General features: G+C 36.4%; 1 long non-coding RNA gene across 2 annotated transcripts in view; it reads right to left on the bottom strand.

Annotated features, from left to right (window-relative positions):
* The window catches only part of LOC127692769 (uncharacterized), a 59,159-nt gene that overhangs the window by 13,648 nt on the left and 30,783 nt on the right, over positions 1-14,728 (bottom strand). The window contains exon 2 of one of the 2 annotated variants that reach the window (XR_007979520.1): positions 4,267-4,363. The exons of the other annotated variant lie outside the window; for it this stretch is intronic. This is a non-coding gene — a long non-coding RNA (uncharacterized LOC127692769). The remainder of the gene's footprint in view (positions 1-4,266; positions 4,364-14,728) is intronic. 2 annotated transcript variants of the gene reach the window in all.

Here is a 14,728-nt window from a genome sequence, read left to right as displayed (position 1 = left end):
TATCCTCTGCTGTCTATGCATCTGGAGCTATGTGTAACACCATGTGTACTCTCTGGTTGCTGGGTTTGCCCCTGGGAGCTCTGAGAGTACTGGATGGCTCATATTGTTGTTCCTCCTATGGCACTGCAGACCCCCTTCAGCTCCTTGGGTCCTTTCTCTAGCTCCCCCATTGAGGACCCCGTGCTCAGTTCAATGGCTGACTGAGAGTATCCCCCTCTGTATTTGTCATGCACTAGCAGAGCCACCCAGGTGACAGCTGTATCTGGCTCTGGTCAGCAAGTACTTAATTGTGTGTGGGTTTTGTAACTGTATATGGAATGGATCCCTGAGGTGGGGTAGTCTCAGGATGGTCTTTCCCTCAGACTCTGCTCCACACTTTGTATCTGTATCTCCTGTGGGTATTTTGTTCCCCCTTCTAAGAAGGACGAGAGTATCCATATTTTGTTCTTCCTTCGTCTTGGGCATCATTTGATATGTGAACTGTGTCTTGGATATTCCAAGCTTCTGGGATAATCAGGGAGTGCATACCATGGGTGTTCTTTTGTGATTGAGTTACCTCATTTAAGTTCTATTTCATTCATGCTTAAGTGTTATGAGTAAATCCTGGCCGAAATTATCCAATAAAGATTGACATCACAGGAATGGTTTCTTTAATGCCCATTTAAGTTTAAATAAATATAAAGGTGATAGCAAATGTGAAAGCTATGATTTTACTTATATTCTCTAGTACTAAGAACCACTGATATCCTCAAACATGTGTGTGCAAAGGAAATTTATATTTTTATACTCAGTCATGTACAGATCTTTTGTTTTCTTAATTCTGAGCCACCCACTATACTTACTATCTCTACACTCATCCTGAAGATTTTTCATCTTTTTGATCAATCCTCGTGTGTACAGGTTTGCTTCCTGGTGTTGGGAAGACTCTGTAGATCTCTGGTCAGGATTCATCATTTTCTGGAATTGGCTTGTCTATTTATTTTGCATCTTTTCAGGTTGAAGACATGAGCATCTGGGACAGATTACTGATCATGTGAGGAACTCCCCTTACTTTATTAAGCAATAAAAAGGAAATGCTGCTGTGTTAGCACTTGATTCCTGACAATTTTTACACACTGCCTCTCTCGCTTCTAGCTCCATTCTCTCAGACACTAAAGCTGGGGTGCATCTTTTTCCCTGTGGTTTTAGTGCCTTATATTTGTGATTTGATACCTCACTCTCTTTCATTTAAAAACTTAAGATCCCATGATCTTCCCAGGTTCTTCATCTATTTGGGTTGGATAATCTGTGCAGTATCTGTGAACTGGTTTTTACGGCTCTGGCATGACCTCACTACAGAGACTCACTTCTATACTTTTACACTCAGCTTTTTACCCATGCTTGTCTCTAACTAAGGAATTAGACCAAGCAATGACAGTTGTTACAGAAAGAAAATTGAGTCAAAGATTATTCAAACACAAAAGCCCAAAGTCTATGTTTCTTTTCTTCTTCTTTTCCTTCTCCTCCTCCTCCTTCTCCTCCTCCTCCTCCTCCACTTCCTCCTGCTCCTTCATCTCCTCCTCCATCACCTCCTCCTCTTCCTTCACCTCCTCCTCCTTCTTCTTTCTCCTCCTCCTTCTTCCTCGTTCTCTTCCTCCTCTTTCTCTTCCTCCTCTTTCTCTTCCTCCTCTTTCTCTTCCTCCTCTTTCTCTTCCTCCTCTTTCTCTTCCTCCTCTTTCTCTTCCTCCTTCTCCTCCTCTTTCTCTTCCTCCTCCTCCTATTCCTCCTCCCCCTCCTCTTCCTCCTCCTCCTCCTCTTCCTTCTCCTCCTTCTCCTCCTCCTCCTCCTCCTCTTCTTCTTCTTCTTCCTCTTCCTCTTCCTCTTCCTCTTCCTCTTCCTCTTCCTCTTCCTCTTCTTCTTCTTCTTCTTCTTCTTCTTCTTCTTCTTCTTCTTCTTCTTCTTCTTCTCTTCTTCCTCCTTCCTTCCTCTTGTTCTCTTTTTCTTCTTCCTCTTCCTCTTCTTTATTTTTATTCATCTTTTTTCTTCCTTATTTTCCTCCTCCTAGTCCTAGTCCTCCTTCCCTCCTCATCCTCCTCATCCTCCTCATCCTCCTCATCCTCTTCACCCTCCACACCTTCTTCTTCCTCCTCCTCTTGTTATCTTCCTACTCCCCCCATCGATTTGTTCCTTGTCCTCCTCATTCTTTTTCAGTTGCCATGGCATTCATTTAATACTTCTGTAAAAATTTTTTGCCTGCTCTTTGAATAGAAACAATAGTACCTTTCAGTATACACAGGTATGGTGATTGTACACCAGGGTTTATAAACACAATAAAAACATACATTTAAATACATGTCAATAGCAAATATATCCTCAACTTTTATCGATTTCAAATAGTTCTTTGTGTGTTGTCTACTGAGCTTGCCAGTATAAGTTCTGTTATGTGCAAAATTAGTTTCAACACTTTCGAGAGAAAGAAATTAAAAGAAAAATAAAACTAATGTGGATATAATAAGCTCTTTTGTGAAGCTTCATCTGTAGAAATATATTATTTATTAGATTATGCAGAGTACATTTGCTCACTTAATTACTTTGAGGTGGTTGAACTGAGAATAGCCACATAGGCTCATATATGCTTTGAAACAGGGCTCATATAGCCCCATTAGTTGAAGTATTTAGGAAAGATTGGGAGGTATGGCCTTGTTTGAAGAAATGTTGCCTTTATAGAGGAAGCTTGTCAGTTTGGCATCAGTTTGGGAATTCAAAAACCCCTGTCCTTCTCAGATGGGATGCTCCTTGCCCGACCCCGCCACTTCTTCGCACTATGTTTGTAGATCAGATATAGGTTCTTAGCTCCTGTCTCAGTACCATGTTTGTCTGACTGCTGCCATGTTCTCTGTCACCACCATCTTGGATTCAGTCTCTGAAATTGTCAAGCCCAATAAAACCATTATTCTATAAGTTGGCTGTCACATCACCATATCATGCTAATAGAAAATGATCTAAGACGATTATGTAGTGCTTTATGTACATATGGTTAAACTTTGTATGTAGGTACAGTTAACTCTCTCATATAAGTGATGTCTTAGCAACCTCACATCTGCTAGTATTTATTTCATATCATTGTAAGTTAAAATAGAAGAGCTTAGAATTTTCAGCTGAGACCATAGAGCCCAAGAAGGAACGATTATAGGATTTGATTTAAGTAATGAGATAGAATCAAGGTGTGCCATTTTCAAGGCACATCCTTAAAGAGTCAGTGTAGGCTTTTTAGCCCTCTCTTCAACCTGTGGCTAAAAACTCAATGGATTGTGATGTCCCTGGAGTGGTTGAGGATCCAGTCTTAGGGATAGTGTAGACAAGACAACACAACCAGTAAAATGGGAATCAGAATCTTGTTATGTACTCATAATTCTTGCTGTTATTTTTGCTCTATGTTATATTTCTACTAATTGGCCATATTTAGCATATATGAATGTAGTTAATGGTGGGAAAACATCATCTTCACCACTTGGGATATTATGAAGATCATTATTCAGAGAAATCCAGCTACCCAGGCCCTGAAATTCAGTCATTAGAGTCTTCAGAAGTTATGTGCTTATTATTAAAATAATAATGGAATGGCATTATGAATAAATCAGTAGTCCCTAATTATAACTCATTTGTTCACATTAGACTCTGTCTAAAATACTTAAATGATTTTTAGCCTTTTAAGGGGTTGAAGGGATGCTAGACTGACCTTCCTTTTATCTATCAGGATAAAGCTTCATCTGGCTTTTATGTTCTTCTACTTTTTCTCTAAGGATACATTCAATAAAAATAATATTCAGTATGCTAAAAAATAGGCAAATGCTTATTGACTTATTATATCTATGTTTGTGAAAGAATTTTGAGTTGGTCAGAGGGTTAAACATAAGTGCTTACTTCTCTTCAAGCTTTTGTTCGTGAAAGCGCCACTAAAAAATAGTTTGTATAATAAATATATGTAGTCATTATAATTTTTATTGTTGAATGCCTAATTTGGCAACATTTTAGTTTAAATTCTCCTTGACTCTTCTTTCATGAGCACAAACTTGTTAGTGACTGCACGTGCTGAAAAAGGAAGGGTCCTCCTTTTCTCCCTTTGGCATTGCTATCTTGTAGACAAGACACATATTTTGTAGCAGCACTGTGCGATGTCTACTGGGAAGTTCAAAGAGTATTACAGAAACTTTCTCCTATTCCATCTAACATCAGAGACAACAGATCATTTTGATATGTGGTTCTATAGCCATCTTGAATACTGACCTCTAGATTGTCACCCTCATCTCAAGATCTGTTAGGCATCCCAAATTCTCCTTTCTCAATTGCAGCATGGTCATGGGGGCTGTTAGAGCTTCTAGACCTAAGGACGGGTATGAGAGTGAGTAGTCCTACTCCATTCTTCCATTTTCCATGCTCCATCGTTCCAATTATTTTTCGTTCAAAATTATTTATTTTTATTATTCATGAATTAGCATTAATCAATCAATAGATCACCCAAATAGATACCCTACCAGCCAATAGAGTGAGAATTGCCCCTACTACTTTCTAGCATGGCTAAGAGAGGAGAATGTCTGATGATAATGCCTTGGAATTGATGGGATCCTTGTTTTCATCCATATTTTACAAGATAGAGATAAGAGCAATTCTCTGTCTTTTGACTCCCGGAAAGCCAAATGAGGTGAATCTGCTGCAATCCAACCTCACATCATGAGTTCCTTGAACATTCTTTCTGTTTGAGTTTGGCACTAGGCCCAGTAAGTATTCTGTTACCTTTAGTAAGGTATCCACAGTACAGAATCAATCACATACATTCTTACATACAATATTAATCCTGAATCAAACACACAAAATTGGTACAAGCAGTTATATATTAGTTTCATAACAGACATATATATATTCCCTTGTTCCTGAAGTTAATATTTTTTACTGAGTCCTAAATGCTGCTCTTTATAGAAAAATTGAGTTTGGGGAATTGTTATAACCTTGATAACTATTATTGTCTTTCTCTGAGATGTTTTGAATAAATATTCTGATACGTATTTGTACACTATTTCTGTGTAGGCATATGTCAGGTGTGTGACAATATGCAGTCTGTGATGCCCTAATATACTCTCCTGGGAAAGGAGTATCAGTGTGGAACATTCTTTATTTTAAATACAGCTCTAAAGACAAACTGCAGATGGAACTGTGTACATCTGTGTGCATGTGTGTACTTGCATGGGTTTTACATTCACATCAGCATCCATCTCTAAAATTCTCTGCTTTAGTTTTGAAAACATTTCAAAATAAAATAATTCAAGATCCCAATAAACTAATATATTTGACTTCAAAGGTTGCCCTTCTGCCTAGTAAGATGGAAACAGAAGTACATCATAAGGAAATTATTACAAGGTGTTTGCACATTTGACTTTGAAATCAAAATCTATACTTCCTTCACTTGTTAAATATAGGATAAATAATAAATATTCACCAGTTCATAATTTTATCATAAATATTAATAGTTTAGATTAGGTACATGTTTCTTTAATATTTAAATTATTTATAATATAATCTTCATAATTATAATTATACAACTATAGCTATAATTATTTGTAGATTTTTTCAAAAGTAGGAAATGTAAGAAATATCCAAAATTATTTTGAATATGGAAAATGCATGCTCCAAATTTAGACTGGTAATCATGTGTGTGGACACATATTTGTTAGAATGAAAAACCTGAAATAAAAAAAAAACAGGTATGAGTATTGAGTAATAGTTTAAGAATATAGGAAGCAATAAAACCTAATATATGAGATTTATATACCCAAGTCAATTTGATCATTTGGTTCATACAGCTAAACAGGATACAGACAGAGAAAATAAGAATGAGTCAATTTTACTTAGAGTTGTAGATGCATTCCTATATATAAAAGCATAAACTGTCATTTTATCTCTCATTTTTATGTAAGAGATGCATCTAAACATAGCTTCAAATAAAAAGGGAAATCATTTTGCTCTTAAAGAAATTCATCTTCTGTCATATATTTAGCTTCATAATTTCCATTGTGTTTCTTGTATCTGGAGTCTATTGTATCATTTTTAATTCTCCCATTTGGAATGACAGTTGAATATTCTGCCACAAACTCATTGTGCTATAGGAGTGATGGCTCTGGATGGAGACTTAGGACATGTCTGGTGACAGTCCTTAACTGAGGTTTCATTGTCTGCATCCAACCACTGTTATTTTGGCACATTAGTAAATGCTTAGAAATTGTAGGTAAGATTCTTGATTCTGTGATAGTCTTGAGGAATCATGATGGGTTTGACCATGAGACTCCCCTAAACCATCAGTTTGGACCTAGTTAGCTGGTGGCTGGGAAGGGGAGCATTTCTTAGAGTTTACATACTGACTTTTGAACAGTATGCTCCAGTAAATCATTTGCATTTTTGATCCCTTGATTTAGTCTGTCTTTTACTAATGTAAAATGAAGTGGAGGGGCACACAACTAGGATTCTAGCTCTTGGGAGAATTAGAAGTTCACTGTCCTTCTGCACAGTCAGCTGGAAACTGAAGTCCATCAGAAGGAAATCATCACAAGGTGTTTGCATTTAAGTTCTTGCACATTTGACATTGAAATCAAAATCTATGCTACCTACAATTGTTAAATATAGGATAAATAATAAATACTCACCAGTTCATCTTAGCTACATGTCCAGTTCTAGGCCATTCTGGACTACATGAGACCTTATAACAAGAAGTGAGAGAGTTCGGGCTTCTCTTTACTCTCCCTGTTTTTCCTGAACTATATGGGTGTTTGTGTGTGTGTGTGTGTGTGTGTGTGTGTGTGTGTGTGTGTGTGTACATATATCTGAATTCAGTCTCAGTTTATCTATACAGAACCTGGAAAGAATCTTCATCCTTTAAAATTCACGGTATACATCCCCACACTTAAGACATTCCCCAACAGTAAATGCTAGAAAGTTACTATCAGCTGATGCTTCCTAGACCTTTGACCTTCTGGAACTTCAAACCCTCATGCAAAAATCAATCATCACTTTCTAGCCAGGCCTTTCGTTGATTGCTCCAGACCAGCAACAAGTGTGTCACAGGGACTCACATAGGCCGCATCTAGATGTGGAAATACAGACACTAATCTCTGTCTCTAGGATAACCAATTGAACAACTGACACATTATAAAGAGGGAAAGAATTGGAACCTGAATCTCACAATGCCTCAATTGCAATTGAATTAGCAAAATCAAGGTTGATGCCGCTAAGCACCTTTGGCCCAACCTGTATCTTACATCTATTCTGGGAAATTTGATTCCTTTTTTTTTTTTTTTGATATATATAAGCAAACTAACTAACTAAAGACAAACAAATAAACAAGATAGAATATGAAATAAAAACTGTCATGAATGGTAAATATGAGCCATGCCTCATGTCCTATCTCATATCTTCCATGAACTGTTGGCTTCCTACCTCATAGCAACCTCAAGGTACAGTGAAACAATAGAACAAATGCCCCAAATCTCTGCCTTTTATCCTGTACCATATCTTCACCCTTTTGCTGAATTTAAACTTCACTACTTTAAGCTCAGAAACCCCACCCATTCTAAGCTCAGAGAACTACTCTCTCCTCTAAAGGCTATAAAATTAAGAGATTTCCGTTGATCCGTGCATTTCTGTTAGAGCCCAGCTGTTTACCACTCTAGGTGGTCAGCATTATTAAAGGATCCAATTACCTGAGAAGAAAAAAAAATAAAGAACAAAATAATTGTTATGAATAATTTACTTTTTTTAAAAAAAAATCTGGCCTAGAGACATGCATTTTGATTTAAAACTGCAATTCTCAGTTAAAACAATAAAATATTTCTTTTTTAGATTTCTATTTGAATAATGTGTGATTGGTCTTATCATTTTGGAAATTAGGAAGCAAATCACTGTCTGAAGGAAGAGGTGGGGCATGAAATGCACTCCGCCTTGCTCTGCAGAGTCTTTAACTTGGTCAGGGGCATTTAATAGACTCTTTTCAAATTACACTCTTCACAATCAAGAAAGGTCCTTTCGGGTGAGGAGGTTATAAATAATTTCATACTAAGAAAAAAATAACTCCATGTAATTTTCAGAAAAGCATTTAGAGCATTCAAAGCATAAGCATTTGTGTTGTTGCTAAGCTTGTTGTTAAAGAGTTGAACATTTCTATTCCCAAATGTCCCTATCCCACATAATAATTTTAGGTTGACATGACTCCCTGAACACCAACTAGAGTGCTTTCTTCTCAAGAAAATGCTTTCCCTTTTTCATAAATGGAAGGAATAACAGGATGCTTGTTTACACATGAGTCTATTGGCTGACAGAAGAAGCATAAAGATTTTCATAAAGGAGAAACAGTGTTCAATAGACATATATTGGAAATGCACTTAATTATCATTTTTACAGAAAAAAACAAGATTTCCTTTACCATACTAAAAATTTATCCTTTGTAAATCAGTTATATAAGCTATGTAATTTTTCTGTAGCTTTCATATTCAGAAATCATGTAAATATTCCTGTGTGAAGGGCTTGGGTACTTGGAGACCAGTGAGATGGCATATCATAAGTCTATTCTGGAAACATCAATAAGATATTTTAAATGCGTGTTTGTTACCATGAGATGCAAAATTATCTTTGAAGACAAATTCTTAATAAGGTGGCATTTGTTCACATAAGAAAATATGACATAATGATTTAGTCACCTGCTTTTATTTTTCGTGGTATAATGATTATACTGAAAGGAGTATATAAAAATAAAGAAAATGTGAACATAAAAGTTGTTGCAGAAGTATTAATATTTGAAAAGAATAAAAGGCTAAGATAATTGCCTTCGAAGGACATATGAAAAGAAAGGTAAAAATAGACTGCCCAGTTTATTAAATTCAATGTGTGAGAGCCATTTTAATGGTCATTTTTCTTTATTGACCTGAGTAATAGAAAAACTGCACTCTCTACATTATGAGTTGCTAAAATAAGACCTTTGCAAATGAGTTCTTTATTGATCTTGTGATTTATTCTACCTAATCATGTGGACTAAGTGTATACTTCCTGAAATAACATCCAAACTCTAGGAACAACTGTTTTTATAATGTGTATGGTTATATTGTCCTCAATTACTTTTAAATGTGATTTAAAGTGGACATCTAGTGTTTAACTTCTCTGTAAAAAAAATGTAGATTTTCTGTGTGATAGCCTGTTTATACAAGTTCTAGAGTGGCATTTGGAATTTGGACCAATTTTATTGTTCCTTGACCAAGTCACTTGGTAAGGACCACCTTAAAATTATAAGTAAGAATATGAGAGAGGATACATATTTTGATACTTTGTATTTAGACTCACAAATTTAAGTCACAACTCTAAGCTAGAATTATGAACAGCGAAAGGAATAAAGTAGAAACTTATGGATTAAGAATTTTGATGTGTGGATTATGCTTTGGGTATTCCAGTTTTCCAGGCTAATATCCACTTACTAGTGAGTGCATACCATGATTTATCTTTTGAGACTGGGTTACCTCACTTAGTATGATGTTCTCCAGCTCCATCCATTTGCCTAAGAATTTCATGAATTCATTGTTTCTAATGGCTGAATAGTACTCCATTGTGTATATATACCACATTTTTTGTATCCACTCTTCTGTTGAGGGATACCTGGGTTCTTTCCAGCATCTGGCAATTATAAATAGGGCTGCTATAAACATAGTGGAGCATATATCCTTATTACATGCTGGGGAATCCTCTGGGTATATGCCCAGGAGTGATATAGCAGGATCTGTTGGAAGTGACGTGCCCAGTTTTCTGAGGAACCGCCAGACTGATAGAAGAATGGAGGAGTGGCCCCTTGTTCTGGAAAGACTCAGTGTAGCAGTATAAGGCAAAACCAGAACAGGGAAGTGGGAAGGGGTGGGTGGGAGAACAGGGGGAGGGAAAGGGGCTTATGTGACTTTCGGGGAGTGGGGGACCAGAAAAGGGGAAATCATTTGAAATGTAAATAAAAAATATATCGAATAAAAAAACAAGAATTTTGTAATTTCAAATGTTCACAAGTCCATCAAGATACCTTAAAATATGTGGTATTAGTATAAACTAGCATTATTGTTTCCCTGTTTGGTTTCCCAGTGAAGGATGTGGAGGAAAATGATCTCTAAGCAGCAGGTGAACATATTCTGGTTTTAGGCTTGTTTACATTTTTTGTGAGATTGCAGCTTGCATCACAGTGATATTTCATGCATTTTTTCTCTCTGAAAGCTAATGAAAATCCTTCGAATGTAATGCCATTAATCCCCTGGCGGAGGGAGAACTGGGGCAGATTTTCGTGGAACAGATGTGGTTTCTATATGTGCCAGAGATAAATTAAGAGTCAGTGCATTAGGCACAGGATTAAAGCAAGGAACACTGAACCCTGCAAGTAAAGATGGCTTGCTTTAAAGGAGCCTGAACGATTAACCAAAGCCTGCCAGCCTTCTGCCTCCCACTCCTCCTCCATCCCTCCTTCTTCCCTCTCTCCCCTTCCTCCATCTTCCCCCCACGTTCAGTTCATGTGTGTGTATGGGGATCTATACCTGTTAGCAGGGGTACATCAGTGCATGGTCACCAATGTTTATGGCATCAGTAGGCACGTGCCTATTGTTCAAGACAGGGTTACTCATAGATATGGAGGTTGGGTTTGAGCTACACTGCTGCCCAGTGAGCCCCAAATAGCCACGCGTTTATGACCCTCTAAAACTGGCCTTACAAATAAATATATGTGGTGCCAAATTTTATTTTTCTCTTTTTCTGAGAAGGTAAGTTCAAGTCATTGAATTCAGTTCCTTTCTCTTAAATAGAGAACACTTTCCTGACTCCCTAGGCCCTCATAATCATTTATAATATGTAAGTAATGGTATTGGTCATCACTGTCCAGGGTTGATTATGAATTTTGATAGTGAAAAACCAAATAAAATGTAAAATATGCATGTTTTTCATCACATAAATTTATTAATAATATATTAGTTCATAGAGAGGGAATGAGAAGTAAAAAGAATTATGATAACTTCATAATACTAGGAATTGATATTAAATATTTAAAATGCTTTTATTACAGGTCCTTAAAGGTATTTCAATGTGTTTGAACTGCCGTTTAGTTTTATTAACAAATTAGCATATATTATTTTTACTCTAAATTAGTTAATATAACTCAGAATGCCCTAAATATTAAATGAATTTCTCAAATTATATTGGTTTTTTAAAGAGTATAATTATAATTGTTAAGTACTGGAGAAGTCTGGCCTGTTTTCGCACACTTCCCAATCTTTCCTAACTGCAGAAGTTTTTGACTTTCAAGAATGCTACCCATGTAAATTTCTCAAGGGACATTCTTCATAGTGTCAGACTTTCTTACCTGTGGAGAAGGATTCATATAATAAATGCAACAATTTAAAATGTACTCTTGCTGAGCTGAAAAATATATGATTTAATAAAATATTACCACTCTCTTTATAAAACATGACATTCCGGGAATAACATGTATGCACTCATGATTTTTTATTATATTTCCAGGTAACACTTATTTTGTATCTTGATTTTCATAAGTTCTTCAAAAGTAAATATCATAGATTATGAATTATGGCTCTTAAATACATATTTAAATACTCATGTCTTGAAAGTACATATAGTTTGGGTAAAACCCTGGCCTCTTAGTTATCAGTTTGTTATACCTAAAAATGTCAGTATACTTTAAACTAATTTAAAATGTATCATTATACTTAGGTTCCTATTTTTGATGAATTTGAGCATACGACTTATATAGCTTCATTAAGATGGGCAAAATATCTTAGCAGGTAAATTCACTTGGCATGCAAATCTGGTTACCGGATTGCTGTCTCCTGAATTCTTGTAAGGTGAAATCCACTCTAGATAGTAGTTCTTTGATTGACAACATAGTGACTGTGATACGTGAGTTCACACATAACACCATAACTATAAGCACACACACACACACACACACATACACACACACACACACACACACACACACACACGGTGTGCATACAAGCAAAGGGAGAGAGGAAAGTGGAAGAAAGATAGGAAAGAAGAGAAAATAAAAGATAAATAATAATTTTATTTTTATAGGTTGAACAAAACCATATAATTTTAGGAAGACAATGGCTACTTTAATGGTCTGTATTTTCAATGTCTGTAAAACTATACCTAGTCATAATCCCATGCATGAGATTTTGATGTGAAGCTAGATTGCTGTTTCCTGTGGGAGAATTAGCAAGCTTGTCTAATGAAGTTGTTCAGAAACACATGCTCAAAGAACTTCCAATTATGATATACAGTACAATATCGATTTTTAGAAGCCTATAAATAGAGCTTACTATTTACTGAGCAGAGTGTGCTGACAACCACGATTATACTATAGACAACAAAGGTAGAGTATGCGTGGGGTATATTTTGATGAAAATGCATCATGTGCGTGGACAAAACTCCTCAACCATTAAAAGTAGCAGAGCTTAGCAATGTCTCATGCTGCATATATAGACCTGTAAGTGTATAGTTGCTCAAAACTGTGGTCATGGGCATTTCCTGTTCCTTCGCAGCCTTGATAACAATCTTCCTCCCTCTCTGTTTCATAAGACTGTTGAGTCTTGGTTCCACTTTATCTCAGTAAATGCCTAACTCGCCTGGTGCATTCGGTAGGGTAAAGAAGGCCAAGGGGACCATCCATTCACCATAGAGACGAGGCTCCGAGAACACGTGACCAGTACGCGCTGTTAATGTAGCCGATGGAGCTCTGCCTTGAGGATGGAGCAAGCCTACGACCTTGCATCCTGCACTCTCAGCCTCATTCCCAATCTCTCCATCAGCTTAGCTTTACCTGCCTGGCAATCTTTTTGACATGATTCATATACTTTATTTTTGATTTCTCATGCTCACAGAATATTAAATGAGTACAGCAATATTATCATTCAAATTTAAGAACAAAAATAATAATTTTGTACTCAGGAGGGTGGTGAGTTCTGTGACTAGACTTTCTCTGTAAAACGTTCTTGTATTTTTTTAATACTAATGATATGTATACTATTTTAAGCACGTTAGAAAAAGTTTAGGGAAAAAGTGTCAACCCCATCCCTTTCTGATGTCAAAAAGTCAAAGTTTTCTGGACCTGATGACCACTTAAACACACTCTCTACTTTTGTGAAGGACAAAAGTTCCGTTCCCAACAGTGTATTTTGCACAGGCTCAAAACTATCTGTATTCTGTTCCAGCAAGGGTCGATGCCCTCTACTGGTGAACTCACATCATACATGCTGGAGTGCTCACATACATGCTATTGTTACAGTCCCCCATATACATGCATGTGTACATGCATGTGTGTGAATGACAAAATTAAGTTGTTACCATTTTCTATTGTAGTCCATACTGAAATGCTAATAATATAATGAAGTTTCATCGAAATTATTTTTGGAAAATAATCTCTTGTATTGCATGATTCTTTTTATGCATGTGGAATTTGATATGGGAGTATCTGATCTTAATTTTATTATAAATCACTTATGCATTCAATAAATATCTCTTGAGGATTCCAAATATGGAGCTGAGATGCAGAGTGAAGAGATGGATGTGGTCTCTGTTCTCAAGGAAATCATTACAACAGTTGAATTACAAACTATAAAAACATATTAAAAGAAATGTGACCCAGTGGTTTGTGAAAACACCCCTACTATAATGTTTTGCTGGGGATATGAGGTCATCTTTGGCGTACTAAAAATAAGTTGTATGCATCAGTTTATTGAGACAACTCAAGTTGATTAACAGAATCATTTTAACTACACCCATATGACAGGGACATAAAACCAAAAGCATTAGTCTACTTTTTCTGGCAGGTGACAGTAGGAAATACTTATTTAAAAAAGTTACTAGAGATTGAAATGATTATTAGGAGGGATAGGCAAAGCAAGGAGATTGTCAGTTATATCATTAAGGCTGGTTATCAATGGGTCTTTTCCAAATTTTTTAGCTCAGATTTATGCCTGAAAGTGATTTTTTCTCTGCCAAAACGCTTTTGTCTTCTAGGTATTAGTTGTGTTAAATGTTGAGAAACCATTGGAGTATGTCTATTGTGTCTCCTTTGTTAAAATATTAGTTTTGAGTATAGATCTCATGCAGCCAGGGTTGGCTGATATTGACCCTGGACGTCCTAGCCTCACCCTTCCGTGTCCTGAGGTAGCGCACATCACAGGCTCCTGCTTAGGTAATGTTTTCCTTAGTTACCAAACACCACTGGAAACAAGTACTGGGGCCTGGTTAGAGACCCAGCACTCACCTGGGAGCTCAAAACAATAAAAGAACTTAAATTCTAAGGCATCTATCTAGTATACTTTCATAGCATCCACAGGAAATAGACATCCACTTACTAGACAGACAGACATGCAGGCAGAGCACACACGTGAAATATAAATAAGTAAATCCTAATATCCAGCCGTGAATTGCGTTGTGTGTTGCCTCTGACTGGAAACATCCAATACATCCTGAGAAGTCCTGTGGCTTTGGATTGCACAGTGTATTTTTAAGCCTTGTTATTCAATTATAGCTGATGGTTTAAAGAAACTGGGTTAAATATTTACCTACCTTGTATCAAAATTTAGAAAATACTATTTTGGATAGGGCATAGTGAACTGACAAAAATGATTCTCATGAAATCATATTAACAAATGCAAACTTTCAAATC

This window comes from Apodemus sylvaticus, chromosome 9 (genome assembly GCF_947179515.1).
Source record: "Apodemus sylvaticus chromosome 9, mApoSyl1.1, whole genome shotgun sequence".
Classification (NCBI taxonomy): Eukaryota; Metazoa; Chordata; class Mammalia; order Rodentia; family Muridae; genus Apodemus; species Apodemus sylvaticus.
The sequence above is the reverse complement of the archived record's forward strand: the minus strand, read 5'-3'. Positions and strand labels throughout refer to the sequence as shown.